This window comes from Bos indicus x Bos taurus, chromosome 19 (assembly GCF_003369695.1).
Source record: "Bos indicus x Bos taurus breed Angus x Brahman F1 hybrid chromosome 19, Bos_hybrid_MaternalHap_v2.0, whole genome shotgun sequence".
Lineage (NCBI taxonomy): Eukaryota > Metazoa > Chordata > Mammalia > Artiodactyla > Bovidae > Bos > Bos indicus x Bos taurus.
This window is the reverse complement of record NC_040094.1, coordinates 21580687-21601213: the sequence shown is the minus strand read 5'-3', so window position 1 is coordinate 21601213 and position 20527 is coordinate 21580687. Positions and strand designations below refer to the sequence as shown.

The window sequence follows — 20527 nt, the reverse complement described above, 5'->3', positions numbered from 1 at the left end:
AAGAAATGGCGGCTGCAAACCTACTGCTCCTTGCCTCACGACCTTGCTCCTCTAACAGCAAGGATCCTTTTTTTTTTTTTTTAAATCTTCCTTTTATTTATTTGTCTGAACTGGGTCTTAGTTGCAGTGCTTGGGCTTCTCTTGTTTCCATTCATGGGCTCTAGAGTGTGTGGGCTCAGTAGTTGTGGTGCTTGGGCTTAGTTGCCCTGTGGTATGTGGGATCTTTGTTCCCCCACAAGGGATTGAACCCATGTCCTCTGCACTGGAAATCAGACTCTTAACCACTGGACCACCAGGGAAGTCCTGTCTCAGTTTTGGCTCCACCATTTTCTGAGTTTCCCTCCTTCAGGGCCCCCACATCTTGGGGATAAAGAGCCCATGTTCTGCATGTTTCCAGTTCTGCAGCATCCCAGAGCAGGCAGCAGATTTATTTCAGCCTCCAGTTCCCAGTGACAACCACACCTCTCAGGGAGGAAAGTGATGGGCCTGACTCTGGGGGTCTCCAGAATCCAGAGCGAACATAAAAAGTATTTAGAATAGACTGAAAGATTACCTTGCTGATGGGAAGGAGGAGAAGGAAGGCTCCAGAGCAGTCCTTGTCTATGGCTCAGGTTCAATGGCATTTTTTAAAAACTGGGATCAGAGAGACGTCTAGGTATTTCTCCTGTACCCTGTGGGCTCTAGATCGTGTTTGTCTCTTGCTTGGGAGGCTGCGTCATAGGAAGAGCACAAGCTTTGGAGGCAGCGGACCTAGATTTAAATCCTGGCTCTGCTACTCAGTTTTCTCATCTGTGAAGTGGGGATAATCACGTCCATCTCAACTAGCTGTTGGGAAAACTTCAAACAGTGCACATATGAATAGCCTGGCATGAGGTAGGTGGTTTCTGCAAAGAAAGCGAATTCAGAGTAATTTTCTGTTGGCCAAGGGGCTCCGGTGTTGCCCACCTGGGATCATATGAAACAAGGAATTGGGAAGAAAATGAAAGAGCAAGTAACTACCTTCTTAACCAAGAAACTTTGGAGTAAGAATGGCAAAGAGATGCCAACATGGGTGTGCTGGTAAATGTTTAAAAACTGGCTCCTTGGAAAGATGTGTACAAACACATAGGTTATTAAAATGTTTTGTACGTATAAAGAACGTGTAGCACACAATTTAGAAATAACAAAATATACCACATTCTTGTCAATTCCATTTAGCCAATTCATTCCCACAAAATGCTTTCATTGATTTTTGAGAGCCGCTTGTATCAGTAATCAACCTTAAGTTATACATGATAAATAGGTGTTTTTGTTTTTAATTTTCTTGGTTGCAATGCATGGCATGTGGGATCTTAGTTCCCCAACCAGGAATCTAACCCACTCCCCTTTCACTGGAAGTGCTGAGTTTCAACCACTGAACCACCGGGGAAGTTCCAAATAGGTGTAGTTTTGACATGAATGTTGGTTGATATTTTTGTTTAAGACATAAAATGAAAGTGCGACGATTATGATTTTTTTTTGTCTGAATTTGACTTGTTGGTTAACAACTGAGTAACTTCCTTGCTGAATTGCATAGCAGTTTTCAAGTACTGGAAGGCTAGTTCCTCAAATTTTTGTGCTATTCACAATACAATGGCTATAGATGTGACACACTAAGTTTACTCTACATTATTAATATTTCTCCACCAACACTTTAAGTCTAGGGAATTTCCTGGTGGTCCAGTGGTTAGAACTCAGTGATTTCCCTCTTGGGGATCCGGGGTTTGATCCCTAGTCCAAGATTAAGATCTGCAAGCCACATGGCACAGCCAAAAAAAAAAAACAAAAACCCAAAATAACAACTTAAGCCTAGACAATCAGCTACACAATGAACAAGCCCTGTTTTGCGGTGTTTGCCAATTTCCATGTTGTAACTACTCCTACTGTGGCCAATTTCGTGCCTCTAACATGACAAAACTGAACACAGTGTTGGGAAGAGATGCAGTAGTACACCAATATAAAATATTTCCACCATACAGGAGTAATAGGTATACATAACCTCAAGAACATAGATAATAATAAAATGGTAAAATAATAGTTATAGTAAAAGCTTGGAAGGACTGATGATGAAGCTGAAGCTCCGATACTCTGACCACCTGATGAGAAGAGTCAACTCCTTGGAAAAGACCCTGATACTGAGAAAGATTGAAGGCAGGAGGAGAAGGAGGTGACAGAGGATGAGATGGTTGGATGGCATCGCCAAGTCAATGGACATGAGTTTGAGCAAACTCTGGGAGATAGTGAAGGACAGGGAAGCCTGGCGTACTGCAGTCCAAAGGGTCGCAAAGAGCTGGACGTGACTGAGCGACTGAACAGCAATAGTAAAATAGTAAAAGTAGTAATTAGGAAGTTGAGTTTTATTTTCAATTTAATGTACTTAATTGTAAGTTTATATAATTTAATTTAAAAACTGATTTTATTGAATTATATTTGATTTGCAGTGCTGTGCCATGTAGATTTCTTAATATTTATTTATTTTTATTAATTTATTTGGCTGTGCCAGGTCTTAGTTGCTGCACGAGGGATCTTTAGTTGAGGCATGTGAATTTTTAGCTGTGGCACATAGGATCTATTTCCCTGACCAGGGATCAAGCCCGGGCCTCCTGCATTGGGAGCAGGAAGTCTTAGCCATGGGCCACCAGGGAGGTCCCCTAATTTAATTTTTTTATATGAGTGTGCTCAACAGCTGACTCTAGAAATTTGACCATTGGCTCTTGTAAGCAGGCATAAACCAGCTCTGGCACAGAAAATCAGATGGGTCTTATAAGTGGGAGAAGCCGGGGGAGTGTGTCTGAGGGAAGTTGGACAGCACCTCCTACCTTAAGATTCCCTGGTAGCTCAGCTGGTAAAGAATCCGCCTGCAATACAGGAGACCCCAGTTCAATTCTTGGGTCAGGAAGAACTGTTGGAGAAGAGATAGGTTACCCAATCCACACCAGTATTCTTGGGTTTCCCTGGTGGCTCAGCTGGTAAAGAAACCGCCTTCAATGTGGGAGACCTGGGTTTGATCCCTGTGTTGGAAAGAGCCCCTGGAGAAGGGAGAGGCTACCCACTCCAGTATTCTGGCCTGGAGAATTACATGGACTGTATAGTCCATGGGGTTGTGAAGAGTCGGACACGCCCTAGTGACTTTCACTTTCACTTTTTTTCCTACCCTAAGCCAAAAACCACTAACCAGGTCCCGCCAGCCATTGTCTATGGTATGTAGTGTAGCTAGATCACCCAACGTTTCAAAAGAAGCCAGAAATGTGGATTTTTATGTGATTCTCTTGACTTTAAAAAGATTGGCAACAAATCAAGACATTTTTGAAAACACAGTGCTAGCCAGTCAAAACACATTTATGTGCAGAATTCAGCCCACGGGTTTCCATTTGTGACCTCAGCATTCACTTGCGCCTTTCAGGCTGACCTGTTGGGGACCCACTGAGCTGGGCTGGGGTGAGAGTGAGGTGAGGGAGGCAGTAGCCTCAGGCACAAAATTGAAGGAATGCCAAAAACTCACTAATTAAGATAAAAACATATTTTAAAAAATTTAAACGAACGCAAAAAAAAAAAATTCTTGTTGAACACAATAATGTTCTCTATACAGACAGGATCAGTGACAGTATTGTGCCAGGCCACATTAGGGCCTGAGGCAAAAAGAAAAATCTGTACTACTGATCTGGAACTAGAGGAGCTTGAGAACATTTCCAAGCACTGCCACTCTCTGGCCCTGTATCCTAGAGTTTGAGGGAAGGGCAGGGATCCCCTAAGAAATGGCCTGGAAGTCTTCCCAGGCCTCGGTTCTTCTTACTAGCCTCTATGATCGTGGCTCTAAGGAAAGCCCAGAGAAGTCTGTCCAGCAGCCTCCTGCAACCCCGGAAGGTCTGAGTTCAGAGGAAGAACTGGACCCACCAGAGGTGAGACGGAAAACCTGGGGACTCACTGCTCCTAACTGCAGGGTCCTTGCTGTGTGACCTTGGCCAGTTGATTGGAGATTCAATTTTCTGTGATGTGGGGTTTTGCTCTGCTCCCTGACTTCTAGCCAGTCACAGCATCTTGTTTACCTCTCTTGCAGTTTTTCATTTTGGATCTTAGAATCTGCAGGTCAGCTCTATCATCCCCTGCTCCAAGCAAGAAAACAGTTTGCTTAGCCTAAACCAGTGGTTCTCAATTTTGTTACCCAGAGGCTATTTGGCAATGAAGATTTAAAATATATATATTTATTTATTTGTCTGTGTTAGTCTTAGTTGCAGGATTCAAACTCTTAGTTGTGGCGTGCGGGATCTAGTTTCCTGACCAGGGATCAAACCCAGGCCCCTCACATTGGGAGTATGGAGTCTTAGCTACTGAATCACCAGGGAAATCCCAGTTGGAACACTTTTGATTGCCACGACTGGAGATGGCTGCTGCTACTGCTGCTGCTAAGTTGCGTCAGTCATGTCTGACTCCGTGCGACCCCATAGATGGCAGCCCACCAGGCTCCCCCATCCCTGGGATTCTCCAGGCAAGAACACTGGAGTGGGTTGCCATTTCCTTCTCCAATGCATGCAAGTGAAGAGTGAAAGTGAAGTCGCTCAGTCGTGTCTGACTCCTCGAGACCCCTGGACTGCAGCCCACCAGGCTCCTCCGTCCATGGGATTCTCCAGGCAAGAGTACCGGAGTGGGTTGCCATTGCCTTCAACTGGAGATGAAGTCAGGTGCTATTGGCATCTAGTAAATAGAAGCCAGAGATGCTGCTAAACCTCCTTCAATGCAGAGGACAGTCCCCTGTAAAGGAGAATTATCAGGTCCAAAATGTCAATGTGCTAAGGTTGAAGCTGGGGTTGAGAAACCCGGGCTGGGCACAGATAGATCTCTGCCCCATTTTCAAAGTTCTCCTGAGAGATTGTGTTCTCATCCATTGTCTTAAAGCCCTGGTAACCAGAAACATCAACACTTGTTCACTCATGTTGAGAACTTGACGTTTTGAAAGTTAAGGAGAGGGACTTCCCTAATGGTCCAGAGGCTAAGACTCCACGTTCCCAATGCAGGGGGCCAGAGTTTGAACTCGATCACGCATGCTGCAATTAGAAGTTTACATGTCAAGCCTAGAAGATGTAGAGTGCTGCAACTAAGATCTGGCACAATCAAATAAATAAACAAAAATAAATAAGTATTTTTTTTAAAGAAAGAAAGTTAAGGGGGATAGAAATGTTCTAGGGACGGCTCCAGGATCCTGTTTAGGAGACAAGGGGAGGGAAGGCAATGAAGTCAGTGGTGAAGGCTGGAGTCCTATCTAGCCCCTGAGTTTGCACAATAAGCCAAGCTGCTGGTTTATTTAGAGTGTGCATTTGGGAGCCTGAAAGATGGGGTTGATGGTGATAACGGGTGTCAATGTTATGTTGCAGGAAGGAGGACCCCTTCCAGGGCCCGAAACTGGGCTCTTGTCTAACACTCGGAAATGAATTGTCCGAGGAGACACATGTGCTGACAAAGCAAGAGACTTTATTGGGAAAGGGCACCCAGGTGGAGAGCAGTAGGGTAAGGGAACTCAGGCGAACTGCTCTGCTGTGTGGCTCGCAGTCTCGGGTTTTATGGTGATGGGATTAGTTTTGGGGTGGTCTTTGGCCAATCATTCTAATTCAGAGTCTTTCCTGGTGGCGCATGCATCGCTCAGCCAAGATGGATGCTAACGAGAGGGATTCTGGGAAGTGGATGGACACGCGGTGTCTCCTTTTAACCTTTCCCGAACTCTTGCTGTTGGGGGTGGCTTATTAGTTCCCTATTCCTTATCAGGATCTCCTGTCATAAAACAACTCATGCAAGTGGTTACTATGGTGCCTGGCCAGGGTGGGCGGTTTCAATCAGTGTGCTTCCCCTAACAACTATGTTTAGTCGCTAAGTCACGATGATTCTTTTGCAATTCCGTGGAGCCCGCCAGGCTCCTCTGTCCACGGGATTTCCCAGGAATGAATACTGGATTGGGTTGCAGTTTCCTTCTCCAGGAAAATCTTCCTGACCCAGGGATTGACCCTGCGTCTCCTGCATTGGCAGGCAGTTTCTTTACCACTGAGCCACCAGGGAAGCCAAGGGATGTCAATGCCCATCCCCCAAACTATTCTTGGAAATATTTTCAGTAATTCCCAGGATGAGAAGCTACAGACATGTAAAGTCAGATAAGATTTTTACAATGTGAGGCCTTAAAGAGGGTCCACCTGGCAAGAATGGGGACTGTCAGACCTATCTCTTCCAGATCCTGCCATGGGGACTAAAGTTATTTGTGACCCTGGAACCTGGAGGAAAAACTATCTAAGTTGTGGATAGTCTGCTGTGGCCTCTTGGGAAAAACATGCCTGGTGCTATGTAAGTCTGAAAAAAAAAGTGCCCAGGACAGCTGGAAGGTTCAAAATCTCATCAGTCAGGAACATTTCTGCAGAAGCCCAGTTGTAGCATTTAAGCGTGCAGACTGTCTTGGTTAATTCGCGGTTGTGTTGGGGAGAAACTTGGAGAGTTGCTGCGTCCATCCTTTCCTCCTCCGTGTCCTTTTCTCTGCCAGTTTGTTCTTCTTGTCCTTGTCAGGCAGCAAGTGGCACGCCTGGGCGTCAGGCACAGATGGAACTGGAGCTCTTGCTGAGGGCCAGAAATAGTTATGCAAATATCTGGCTGCTGGGGCTTTATATTCTCCCCCTTCCCCTCCTCTTCCTTCCCCTTACTTCAATTCCTTCCTTAAAGCTTGAGATTTCAGGGATCCAGACTGGAGCTCCTGGGGTCTTCTCACTTCCTAGAGGCACAGGTCCTGGTGGGAGAGAGAATTCTCCCCTAGTGCCTGGAGGCTGCAGCCCAGGACCCCAACCTGAGGTCACACAGGCCTTTGGCCATCTACCTCACCCACCTGGTGCTGGGGGCCTTTACGGGGTTGGTCCTCCTGCTGGGGCAATCCCCTCTGTTTGGGGTGGATGTTCCATGCTTGTTTCATGGCTGTTCCTACCCCGACCCCTCGTACTAAAAAAGATGATCCCCCTGAATTGGGGGTGAGAGTGGGCTGCTTCCTCCTGAACCTGGTGGAGCTGCAGTTCTTCCCCTGCCAGTGGGGTCTTTCCCCGCCAGCACCTTCTTGTGGCCTGCATCGGGTGCTCCCACTTCTGGGCCGGCCTGCTCATCCTCCCCTGCTCCCTTCTAACAAGACAGCCCTGGGTTCCAGGAGCCCTCCTGCATGGAGGTGTAGCAGCTGGCAAAGTGCAGACCCCAGCATGGCGTGCTTCAGGCTCACTGCCTGATAGTGAGAGGCAACCAGCTCAAGGGAGCAGCAGAGACCTGAGGTCTGACTGGGCAAAAAACCCTGCACTGGCCATCACTCTCCTGCCTGATCCTTGAGGTTGGAGAATGTGGCATGGGAGTGGGGAACCCTGCTTCCTCCCGAAAGCATTACCTCAACAGATATAAGATAGCAAAGTGATTAAGAGCAAGGTTTCTGGGTCCGGACTGCCTGCGTTCAAATCCCAGATCTGCCAGGTACCAGCTGGATAGCTTTGGACAAGTTGCTTAACCTCTCTGTGCCTCAGTTCTTTCATCTGAAAAAAAAAAGGTAGGGGGGATAAAAATGAACCCTGCCTTCTAAGAACACTGTGAAGATGAGTTTATAAATGTAAAGTACTTGCCAATAGTAGCTGATTGCAATAAACATTAGCCACTGTATTTTTTTTTTCTTTTAATATTTATTTATTTAGCTGAACCGGGTCTTAGTTGCAGCTTGCAGGATCTTTGATTTTCACTGTGGCATGTGAGATCTAGTTCCCTGACCAGGGATTGAACCCAGGCCCCCTGTTTTGGGAGCTCGGAGTGTTAGCCACTGGACCAGCAGGGCAGTCCCTATCCATTGTGTTAACCTTAGCTCTCTGGAGAGTTGCTTTTGCCTTGCTGTCTCATGCACCCAGAACTGTGAAATCAACTACTAATTCCTCCCTCACTTGCTCCTATGGCTATTGTTATTAACTGAGTCCCCACACAGATCCTCCTTCCCAATCTCTCCTACGCTGTCCCCCTCCTTCCAGTCCCCCCATCACCTCCCTGGCTCAGACCTGCCTTCACTGCCATTGCTGAACCTGCCCAGCACCTTCCTGCCTGAACAGTCCCCTCCCTCCCTCCCAACCAGCACTTGCCTCCTGGTCAGCACTCCAGCTGAATTAACCACCTGAAGCTCCTCAACCTGGCATCCAGCATCTTCTATGAGTCAGCCCCAACCTCACTCGCTATCCACTCTTTCCCATTCCAGCCACGCTAGGGGCCATGCCTGGACTTTCTTCCCACCCTTTGCTCCAGTCCCTCCTGGGGAGCTCTGCCCTGGTCAGCTTTAGGACCAAACTAACTGGGTTCCAGCTCTGCTTTGCCACTCACTGGCTGTGTGATCTAGGACAAGCAGCTAGGGGTTTGGGGGCTCTTTTCTGTATAAAAAGAGACTGACAGGGACTTCTCTGGTGGCCCAGTGGTTAAGGCTTCACCTTCCAGTGCAGGGGGTGTGGGTTTGATCCCTGGTCTGGGAGCTAAGATCCTACATGCGTCTTGGCCAAAAAAACAAAGCATAAAACAGAAACAATAGTGTAACAAATTCAATAAAGACTTTAAAAAGAGGTCCACATCAAAAAAAAAAATCTTAAAAGAAAGAGAGACTAATAATACCCACTTCACAGCGTTGTTGTGAGGATTAAACAAGATAATAAAGTAAATAAAGTGCCAGGTGCACAATGCTCCTTGGCAAGCAGTGCTCTTACCATCTAAATCCTACTATTATAGGCTCTGATCCTAGCCTCTGTCTGTGAAGCCTTCCTTGACTCCTCCTCTGCTCTGTCCCTCCTCTGAGCCTCCATGACGATTTCACTCGACAATTAATTACACACTGCTGTGACTCCCCTTGACCGTGGCCTTCAGTGGTTATTTCCATCCATCCTGCTGTGTGACTCTGCATGTATCTCTGATGTCTTTGCATCTCAGTTGCAGGAGGGGGAAAGGTGCTGTGCTTTGTGGAAAGAGGACACACAGTCCTGCTCTTAACAGTGCTTTGCAGGGAATAGCGGCTTGATGCATCTATCCTGATTTATCCTGATATTGTTAGGCCAGAATTGGGAGTGGCCAAACAGGGCTTCGTCTGAAGCATGTCAGAAAACCACAGGAGATGGTATTCCTCTGTCTCCTTCCACAACTTGGGGCAATTTTTAACAATCATTTAACAGCTACGAAAGTTCTTTCCAAGGTCTAATTAGAGTCCTGCTTGCTGCAGTGGAAGCTATTCTCCTTGGGCCTCAGGCAGTTCGTGTCTAGGTCCTGAGTAGCGGTGAGCTACTGCTTTTTGTTGTTGTTCAGTCACTCAGTTGTGTCCGACTCTTTGTGAGCCCATGGACTGCAGCATGCCAGGCTTCCCCGTCCTTCACTATCTCTGGAGTTTGCTCGAACTCATGTCCATTGAGTTGATGATGCCATCCAACCATTTCGTCCTCTGTTGCCCCTTCTCTTCCTGCCTTCAATCTTTCCCAGCATCAGGGTCTTTTCCAATGAGTCAGTTCTTCGCATCAGGTGGCCAAAGTATTGGAGCTTCAGCTTCAGCATCAGTCCTTCCAGTGAATATTCAGGGTTGATTTCCTTTTGGATTTACTGATTTGATCTCCTTGCTAACCAAGGGATTCTCAAGAGTCTTCTCCAGCACCAAAATTCAAAAGCATCAATTCTTCGGCGTTCAGCCTTCTTCATGGTCCAACTCTCATATCCGCACATGACTGCTGGAAAACCGTAGCTTTGGCTAGGTGGACCTTTGTCGGCAAAGTGAGATCTCTGATTTTTGGACTGCCATGAACAACCATGAAAGGCAAAAAGTGCCTTTGGGTTATGTTAATAGGCTTGGACACTATTCCTTAGGCCATGAGTTAGCAAAGTGTAGTCCTTGGGCCAAATTTGGCCCACATCTTTTTTTTTTGTGGCTGCACTGGGTCTTCATTGCTGCACTCAGGTTTTCTCTAGTTGTGGCAAACAGGGGCTGCTCTCTAGCTGTGGTGCACAGGCTTCTCATTGCAGTGGCTTCTCTTGTTGCAGAGCAGGGGCTCTAGGGCATGCAGACTTCAGTAGCTGCGCCTCACAGGCTCTAAAGTTTGGGCTCAGTAGGTACAAGGACTTAGTTGCCCACGGCATGTGGAATTTTCCCAGACCAGGGATCGAACCAATGTCCCCTGCATTAGCAGAAGGATTCTTAACCATTGGACCAACAGGGAAGTCCCCACCATCTGTTTTTATAAATAAACTGTTTTTGGGACACAGACATGATCATTGGTTTCTATATTGTCTACGGCTGCTTTTGTGCTGCATAGAAATGACTAGTTGAGACATGTGAAAAGCCTAATATATTTACTATCAGACACTTTACAAAAAAGTTGGCTGATCCCTGTACTAGGCCATCAGAAGCCTTTGAAGAATTCCAAGCCGGGGAGTGACATGATCGAGTTGGTATTTTAGGAACATCACTGGAAGATGTGTCAGAGGGGATGAGGAGGGAGCAGGTGGCTGTGAGGAGATTGTTGCAATTGTCTGGTCAAGAACTGATGAGGCCTGAACTGAGGCAGTGCAATGGGGATGGATAAACGATGCAGGCTGGAGAGATAGTTAATGAGAAGAACCAATAGGACATGAGCTCTGAGAAGGAGGGGATGGAGGGAGAGGGAGGAGGCAGGGGGAGTGGATTTCTGGCTTTACTGACTGAGGGTTAGAGTCATCAACCAAAAGGAAGAAGTCAGCGAGGAAGACTTGTACACTTGGCTTTGGATACAGTTTACTTGGGGTATTTGCAAGAGATGGGGAAAGTACCAATCCCTCTAGTGTGATGTCTGCCATGGAAATTTGCGAGTTATCCATGGCTTGGGAGGTATTTGGGGGTCCTGGGAATGAACAAGATCTCCTAAGAAGGGGGTGCAAGATCCAAAGTACAGAACACAAGGAAGAAATCCTAGGAAGCACCAACACTGAAAGACAAACAGAAGTATGTCCAGCAAAGAGATTCAGAAGAAGAGATTCTACGGGCCAAGTTGAGAAGAAAAGTCAGGTCAAATAGGCAGCAGTGAGCAAGCCTGAGAGGCAGTCCCTAGATTAGCAATTGGTAGGTCATGGTTTGGGTGACTAACTTGTCCCATTTTGCATGGAACTTTCTGTTTTGACACTGAAAAATCCCATATCTCCAGGGAACCCTCAGTGTTGGCATTAACAGTTTGTTGCTCTTCTACTGACATCACCAAGAATGATGTCAAGAAAGTTTAGCTTGCAAAGTACCCCACCAGGACTTCCTTGGTGGTTCAGTGGTTAAGACTCCACGATCCCAATGTAGGTGGTCTGGGTTCGATTCCTGGTCAGGGAACTAGATTCCACATGTTGAAACAAAAAGGTCCCGCATGCTATAATGAAGATCGACGATCCCACATGCTGCAGCCAACACCTGGTGCAGCCAAATGAATACATTAAAAAAACATTTTTTAAAAGTAACTAACTTCCGGAGACATTATTTTCCCATTGAGCTGACAAACCTATATCCTAGTTGGATCCTCTTTGAGTCACTGCTAGCATGATGAAAACATGAAGCCCTCTCTTGGTACAGCGCTTGACCATTACACAACTTTATTCCATCCTTACAACAACCCTGCGAGGTAGGAGTTCACAGCCCTAATTTTATTGGAATGGAAGCTGAGCGGTTAAGCTCTCATGGCAAAATAGGCTCAATTTCAAGCCTCATAACTCCAGAAGCCCATGTCCTGGCTGCCTCCACAGCTCTGCTTGTAGATGTTTATAATCTAGAACACTGGGCTGGAGGCTGGTGGGACTGTGGATCCCCTGCTTGTTGCAGAGTTAGGCAAAGGCCATGAAATTCTTGGGAGCATGGATTGAACCCTATAACTATGTGCAGATCAATACAGAAGGAGTAAGGCTGCAGGTTCAAACAAAAGTAGACATATAAACTGAGGCCATCAAAGTTGTGTAAGAGGACCCATATTCTATGCAATAGCTGGGTTCTTTTTTTTTTTTTTAACTGCACTTGAGTGGCTTGTAGGGTCTTAGTTCAACCACCAGGGTTTGAACCTAGGCCCCAGTAGTGACAGCTCCAAGTCCTAACCATTGGACTGCCCAGGGAACTCCCAATAGCTAGGCTCTTTTAAATATTGTTTTATTGTAGTAAAATATGCATAACATAGGGCTTTTCTGATAGCTTAGTTGGTAAAGAATCCACTTGCAATGCGGAAGACCTGGGTTCAATCCCTGGTCTTGGGATGATTGGTCAGGGTTGGGACGATCCCCTGGAAAAGGGAAAGGCTACCCACTCCAGTATTCTAGCCTGGAGGATTCCATGGACTGTATAGTCCATGGGGTCACAAAGAGTCGGACTCGACTGAGTGACTTTCACTCACTCATAATGCATAACATAACATTTACCATTTTTACCATTAAGTGTATAATTCAGCATCATTAGTTACTTTCATAATGTTGTACAAGCATCACCGCTATTCATTTCCATTAGTTTTTCATCATCCCCAACAGAAACTCTGTACCCATTAAACAAGGACTCCCCATTTCCTCCTCCCCTAGACTCTGGTAGCCTCTACTCTACTTTCTGCCTCTATGAATTTGCATATTCTAGGTACCTCGTGTGAGTGGACTCATATAGCATTTGTACTTCTGTATACGGCTTCTTTCGTTTAGCATAATGTCCTTAAGGCTCAATCATGTTGCAGCCTGTGTCAGAATTTTTCCTTCTTTTTTATGGCTGAGTGATATTTCATTGTATAAATGCCACGTTTTGTTCACCCATACGTCTGTTGAGGGATGGGCTCTTTTCATATTCTTATACTTCTAATAAAGTTAATCATATATTTCTAATGTTTTTAAGTGTCATTTGAGAGACAAGGATACTATATGCTTCCTAAAAAAAGAAGACCATGCCACCTATGAAGTATTTGTCCCTTCAAAATAAAACTCAAATCTGCTCAAGCCTCTAGATTTGCCAATATACAGGAAATACAGAGGCCTGAGTATCATATTAAACTACCCTATGGGGATGCCATCAACAAAATCCAGACAGGAAAATCTGTAGGATAAATGACCTAGTTTCTTCTACAGATAAGTTGCAAGGGGAAAAAATATAGAGATAGGAGAGATAAAAAAGATATAAGAGATACTTAACAGTCTTGTCCTGCGAATATTCTCGCTCCTCTAATTTTGTAATAATTTGGGCAGGCTAAACATGTGCTACACTGAGACCATGTTTGTGTCTCCAGACCTAGATCTTTCCTTAGTTCTGGTTTTATAAATGCCGGTAGTAAATTAAGCCTGACTTATACAATGCATCTTATGTGGAAAATGTCTGTGACTCCAGGTATCTGACCAAACGTGAGAAATTACTGAATAACTAGTATAATAATGGGCTTTCCAGGTGGCTTAGTAGTAAAGAATCCGCCTGCCAATGCAGGAGACAAAGGAGACGTGGGTTTGATCCTTGGGTTGGAAGATCCCCTGGAGGAGGAAAGGGCAATCCATTTCCGTATTCTTGCTGAAATAATCCCATGGACAGAAAAGCCTGGTTGCAAAGAGTCAGACACGACTGAGCAACTGAGCACACATGCAGCGTAACATTTGAAGATAACCATTGCTAATTTGATGATTACCTGTTGCCGTTAAAAGAATTGGGCTTCCCTGATGGTTCAGACAGTAAAGAATCTGCCTGCAATGTGGGAGATCTGGGTTCAATCCCTGGGTTGGGAAGATCCCCTGGAGGAGGGCATGGAAACCCACTCCAGTATTCTTGCCTGGAGAATCCCATGGTAAGAGGAGCCTGGCAGGCTACAGCCCATGGGGTAGCAAAGAGTCAGACACGACTGAGAGCGACTAACACTTTCACTTCTTCACTTTCATTAAGTGAATTATATTTTTTTTAAAAAGTCAATTAACTGCAACATGTGAATCTTGATTCAATCAAACAAGTAGTTTTTTAAAAAAAATGTTATGGAGATAATTGGAAATTTGAACACTGATTTTCTGATGATATCAGCGAATTATTGTTAAAAAATTTTAAGTTTGACAATAGTATGTGGTTTTGTTTTTAAAAAAGTCCTTATCTTTTAGACACATACACTAAAATGTTTTCAGATGAAGTGATATGATATTTGTTTTATATAATTTGGAATTTGTTTTAAGGTTATGGGAGGGAGTAGAGTTGAAATAAGATTTCCATGAGTTCATAACTATTGAAACTTTGTGATGGATAATCAGGGGTTTGTTGTCTTATTTTGTTTGCTTTCGTCTGTGTTTGGACTTCCTCAAAATAAAACTTTTTTTCCTTTTCTCTACACAGGCTCTTTGTTGCAGTGCACAGGCTTAGTTGTCCCAGGGAATGTGGGATCTTAGGTCCCCAACAGGGACTGAACCCACATCCCCTGCATTGGAAGGTGGATTCTTAACCACTGGAGCACCAGGGAAGTCCTCCCAAATAAAACTTTTTAATGTCATTTCAGAGATACACTCCTTTATTTTGGGCTGACCTTCGGCAGGTGCTCTCTTCCTAGGATTTAGCTTCAAGTTCCCTAAAGAGCATTCTCCACCCACATTCCAAGTGTCTGTACAAAAGAATAAAGGATCTTATGCTAATAAATGCATTTTAAGGAACAGTATTCAATATGTGTTCTTGTCATCTGAACGTCACTTGTTATCAGGCAGCTATGCAATTCTGTGGGCTTGAAAAAAATGGCTTGCCTAGGAATTTTCCTGGTGGTCCAGGGGTTAAAACTTCACCTTCAGTGCAGAGGGTGCAGGTTCGATCCCTGGCTGGGGATCTAAGACCCCACATGTCTCACGGCCAAAAAGCCAAAACATAAAACAGAAGCAATATTGTAACAAATTCAGTAAAGACTTAAAAAAAATTGTCCACATTAAATATATATATATATGTATATAGTTTTTAAAATGACTTTCCTACCTGCAATCCTTTCTGGAGGGTCATGTTGTGGTAGCTTACTATGTGACAAATATCATCTACATGCTCTACATTTGCCATTTCTCCTAAGCCTCACAGTACCTCTATGACTTACACATTATTATCAGCCTCCATTTTACAGATGGGGAGAGTCCGACAGATTAACAAGGGCTGACATCTGTTAACCATTTACGATCTGTCAAGTACTGGGCTAATTGCTCTAAATGAATTTGCTTGTTTTATCCTTACATGCTTATGAGGTAGGCACTATTATTATCCCCATTTTATAGATGAGGCAATTGAGGCTTAGAGAGGCAAAGGAACTCGCTAACAGCTGCTAGACCAAGTGTTCCACTCTGCCCTGAACACAGCCCAGTCGCGTGATTCAGAGCAAGCATTCCGGGCTCCGCTACTTATTAGCTGTGTAGCCTTGGGTAAATTATTTCATCTTCCTCAGCCTGGTTTCTAATGTGCAAGATGGGGATAAAAACATCACCTCCCTGGTGGGATGGTGGGGTAGGGTGTTGGGGGGGCGTGATGGGAGGGAGGCTTAAGAGGAAGGGAATATATGTATACATACAGCTGATTCACATTGTTGTACAGCAGAAACTAACACAACACTGTAAGGCAATTATCAGCTCAGTTCAGTTCAGTCACTCAGTCGTGTCCAACTCTTTGCAACCCCATGAATCGCGGCACGCCAGGCCTCCCTGTCCATCACCAACTCCCGGAGTTCACTCAGACTCACGTCCATCAAGTCGGTGATGCCATCCAGCATCTCATCCTCTGTCGTCCCCTTCTCCTCCTGCCCCCAATCCCTCCCAGCATCAGAGTCTTTTCCAATGAGTCAGCTCTTTGCATGAGGTGGCCAAAGTACTGGAGTTTCAGCTTTAGCAATTATACTAAATATAAATATAAAGCAATTATACTCCAATGAAAAAAATAATTTTAAAAAATATAAAAAAGAACATCACCTCTGTAATAGGGTGAGACTGAGCACTAAATGAGACAATTCTGGCCAAGGGGTTAGCATGATGGTGACCTACTGTGAGGGTTCAATTGTTGTAATCAATTTTTATTATCACCAGGCTTCTTGCTCAGGGCGCTTTTCCACTCAAGTCAGATTGCTTTGGGAGCTTAGGAATTTTCTGGAAAAACCAGCCTTTCTGTGGTCATCTGAGCTATTTTAAGTGGACACTGCTGTGCCGTTTTTCTATGAGGGGTGGAGGGGACTACACTTTTACTTAGAACCAGTACAGGGATTATTCTGACCTATGAGACGTGAAAGATTAAAAACAAGTGAGCTTGAGGCAAAATCGTTGTGGGTGTTGCCCTGGTGTTTCGTTCTTGCCAGGTCTCTGAAATCAGTTCCTGGTCCAGGCTGGAGGAGCTCTTAGGAACATCGTGTAATACTCCAAGTGCCCTGATGTGGACATACATAAACAAAGCAGGTGTTAATATCTCTGTTTATTCACTGCCATGATATAGGGAAAAAACATGGGCTCTGAGCCTTGGGGACCTCAATCTGAATCCCGATGCTGCCACTGGCAGGCTGTTTCCTTAGCTGAGAGTTGGGAAGGTTATGACAATAAAGCTAAAAGTTACAGAATGCTTCCTATATGCTGGGCCCTTTTTACTCATTAACTCACTGAATTATTTTAAAAGTTGGTAAACTTTATTTTTTAAAGCCATTTTATTTTTTAGGCTGTGCGACACAGCACGTAGGATCTTAGTTCCCCTACCAGGGATCGAACCTATGTTCCCTGCAGTGGAAGTGTGATGTCCTAGCCACTAGACTGCCAGGGAATTCCCTTTAAAGCAATAGCAGAACTGAGCTCAAAGTACAGTGTTCCCATAATACCCTCTTCACCTCCCCACACACAGCCTCCCCACTGTCAACACCCTGCACCAGCGTGGGACAGTTGTCACACCTGATAAACATACACAGCACATCATCATCGCTTAGCCTATAGTCTACATTAGGGGTCACTCTTGGTGTTTACATTCTGTTGGTTTGGATAAAAGTATCAGGACATGCATCCATCATTGTAGTACCAAATAGAGTAGTTTCGCTGCCCTAAAAATCCTATGTGCCCTGCCTGTTCATCCCTCCCTTATCACAACCCTGACAACACCTGATCTTTTTATTGTCTCCACAGTTTTACCACAGAGTTGGAATCATATAGCCTTGTCACATTGATTTCTCTTGCTTAATAATATGCATGCTCCACCATGTCTTTTCATGGCTTAACAGTTTATTTCTGAATAAGAATACATTGTCTGGATAAAATAAAATGTCTGTTTAACCATTCAGCTACTGAAGGATATCTCGGTTGCTTGTTAAGTGTTGGCAATTATATATAAAGCTGTTGTAAACATCCGTGTGCAGATGTCTGTGTGGATATGTTCTCAACTCCGTTAGGTAAAGAACAAGGACAATTGCTGCGTCATATGGATAGAGTGTGTTTAGCTTTATAAGAAACTGCCAAACTGTCTCCCAAAGAAGCTGTGCCATTTTGCATTCCCATCAGCAATGAATGAGAGTTCCTGTTGCCCCTCACCCCCTCTAGCATTGGGCATTGTCTGTGTTCCAGTCATTGGCCTTTCTAACAGATGTGTAATGGTATCTTGTTGTTTTAATTTGCGATTCTCTATGACATGTGTCAGAGAAGGCAATGGCACCCCACTCCAGTACTCTTGCCTGGAAAATCCATGGACCGAGGAGCCTGGTAGGCTGCAGTCCATGGGGTCGTGAAGAGTCAGACACGACTGAGCGACTTCCCTTTCACTTTTCTCTTTCATGCATGGGAGAAGGAAATGGCAACCCACTCCAGTGTTCTTGCCTGGAGAATCCCAGGGATGGGGGAGCCTCGTGGGCTGCCGTCTATGGGGTCGCACAGAGTCGGACACGACTGAAACAACTTAGCAGCAGCAGCAGCATGACACGTGTACCTTGGACAGCAAGGAGACCAAACCAGACAATCCTAAAGGAAATCAACCCTGAGTATTCATTGGAAGGACTGATGCTGAAGCTGAAGCTCCCAGCACTTTGGCCACCTGACGAGAAGATCCGACTCATTGGAAAAGTGCTTGAAGCTGCGAAAGATTGAGGGCAGGTGAAGGGGGTGGCAGAGAATAAGGTAGATTCCATCACCGACTCAACAGACATGAGTTTGAGCAAACTCCCAGAGATAATGAAGGACAGGGAAGCCTAGCGTGCTGCAGTCCATGGGGTCGCAAAGAATCGGACATGACTTAGCGACTGAACAACAAGATGACATGTGATGAAGAACATCTTTTCAAATGCTTATTTACCATCTGTATATCTCCTTTGGTGAAGTGTATATTCAGGTTTTGGGTCCATTTTTAAATCGGATCATTTGTTTCCTTATTGAATTTTAAGAGTTCTTTGTATATTTTGGATAACAGTTCTTTATCAGATGTTTTTTGCAAGTATTTTCTCCCAGTCTTTGGTTTGTCTTCTCATTCTCTTGACATTGTCTTTTACGAAGCAGAAGTTTTTAATTTTAATTTTAATGAAGTCTAGCTTCTTATTAATTCTTTCTTCTTCTCATTGTTTCATAAATTGTGCCTCTGATACTGTATATGAAAAATCATCACCATATTCAAAATCAGCTAGGTTTCCTCCTGTGTTAACTTTCTACAGCTTTGTGGATATGTTTAGGTCTATGACTCATTTTAATTTTTGTGAAGGGTGTAAGGTATGTGTCTAGACTCTTGTTTTTTTTTGCCTGTGGAGGATGTCCAGTTGTTTTAGCACCATTTGTTGAGAAGACTAAATTCATTTGATTTTCAAACTAAACTTTGAGGTGGGCATTTTTAGCCCATATTTTTCAGATTAAAAAACTGAGGCACAGAGAGGTTTTGTAAGTCACTCAGAGTAATACAGGCAGACATGACAGAGCTGAGATTTGATCCCAGGCAACCTGACTCTTGAGTCCATGCATTCAATCCCTATCTATAAAAATAATGTCTCCTTAATAGGTTTGTAGTGAGGAAGAGACATAGTGTTTAGCACATGGTACGTGCTCAGAAAGCAATTGTGATAGTCATTGTGCTCCCTAGCTTCCCAGGTTTCATTGAAGCGTCATGTCCTCAGAGCAGCTTTCTTTCATTCCTTCAGCCAAATGAGCCATCCATCACAGCATCATCTCATCATCCAAGGGATGACAGTGTGGTGAATCCTGTGGGCATGCTAAGTCGCTTTAGTCATGTCTGACTCTTTGCCACCCATGGACGGAGCCTGCCAGTCTCCTCTGTCCTTGGGATTCTCCAGGCAAGAATACTGAAGTGGGTTGCCACGCCCTCCTCCATGGGATCTTTCTGACCCAGGGATCGAACCCGCGTCCCCTGCATTGGCAGGCAGGTTCTTTACCACTAGGGCCATCTGGGAAGCCCGTGGTGAATCCTACTGAGGTCAAAGTTCACCCCTCGCCCTCACCATGTGAGTTCCCTAGAGAGAGGGTCCAAATCTGATATCTCTCTGTTCCTCAGAGTGCCTGGTGCTGCCCTTGGCACTTGGCAGGGTCTCAGCCAAAGTGTGTTGAATTAAGTTTGGATTGCGTGCTATTCCTTTATCCAAGATGCACATTCTGGGTGTGGTCTATTCCTCAGGATCGCCCAGCTAATCCTCAGCTCTTAGCTCCTGAATCCCCTCGCTTGAACCTTCCCTGGTGTGTCAGGTTGAGCCACCTCTGCCTGGAGAAGTTCCGGGTTGGGCTGTTTATGGAGGCAGCTGCCCTTGTCTGCTACACCCTTCTTCCTGCACCACCCGGCTCAGTTTCTTCCACATTCTGGGTACCTCCCTTCAGTATGGACACCGCCTGTAGAAGCACCCACCTCTCTCTCTCAGCTCAAGACGTAAGCCCTTTCTTGGAAACCTGTTCTCTAAATGCCTCTGGCCTCTTTGGGAGAGTCTAACACTCCTTCTCAATGGGTAGAGCAGCTCACCTGATATTGACAGGACATGAGGACCCAGGGGCAGACCTCATTCCTAAGAGCTTCTGAAGCTGTTAATTTTGGTATTGTTGGGCTCCTTTAGGGAGTGCGAGCCACTTATGGCTATCACCGGTGGGTCTTGGTTCACCCCATAGACAGCTCCACCTGAAGCATGCCTCTCTCAAACCAGCCCACCAGGAATCTGGGGGGTACATCCTGCCAGTACCCCCTTGGCAGCCCCTGCTTTGGACTGGGCCGTACGGCATCCTCCAGCATCATCCTGCGTCTGCCTCTGCAGAGCTGCTCTGGGGAGATGTGACCCGCAAGACTCACCTGGACAGCACTGCCCCGGGAAGGCACCCTCTTGGACACAGCCAGCATAGTCCACTGGCGCCCGCCTAGGACAGGGCCTGTTTTATACACTCAGCGTGACCCCAGTGCCCGCCCTGGGCGCGCCCAGCAGCCTCGGTTGCCCGGTGCAGAGAACCTCCAGGCAGGGCCTCTGGGACCCTCACAGAGGTCTCCAGGGCAGTGCCCGGTGCCGCCTGGCCCGCTCTGGAGGCGCGCCCAGGCGCTGCCAGGAAGGCCGACCGTTTATCC

At 45.5% G+C, this 20527-nt stretch overlaps 1 long non-coding RNA gene and 1 other non-coding gene across 2 annotated transcripts; one reads left to right on the top strand and one right to left on the bottom strand.

The window, feature by feature from the left end:
- Nucleotides 1–6001: 6001 nt before the first annotated feature.
- LOC113877992 lies at nucleotides 6002–20481 on the bottom strand. Its single transcript, XR_003506879.1, has 4 exons — nucleotides 20261–20481; nucleotides 7409–7550; nucleotides 6693–6775; nucleotides 6002–6609 (listed from the first exon to the last, which is right to left on the bottom strand). It is a non-coding gene; the product is annotated as an uncharacterized LOC113877992 (long non-coding RNA).
- Nucleotides 13193–13324, top strand: LOC113878635. The gene has a single exon (XR_003507059.1). It is a non-coding gene; the product is annotated as a small nucleolar RNA SNORA72 (small nucleolar RNA).
- Nucleotides 20482–20527: the final 46 nt, after the last annotated feature.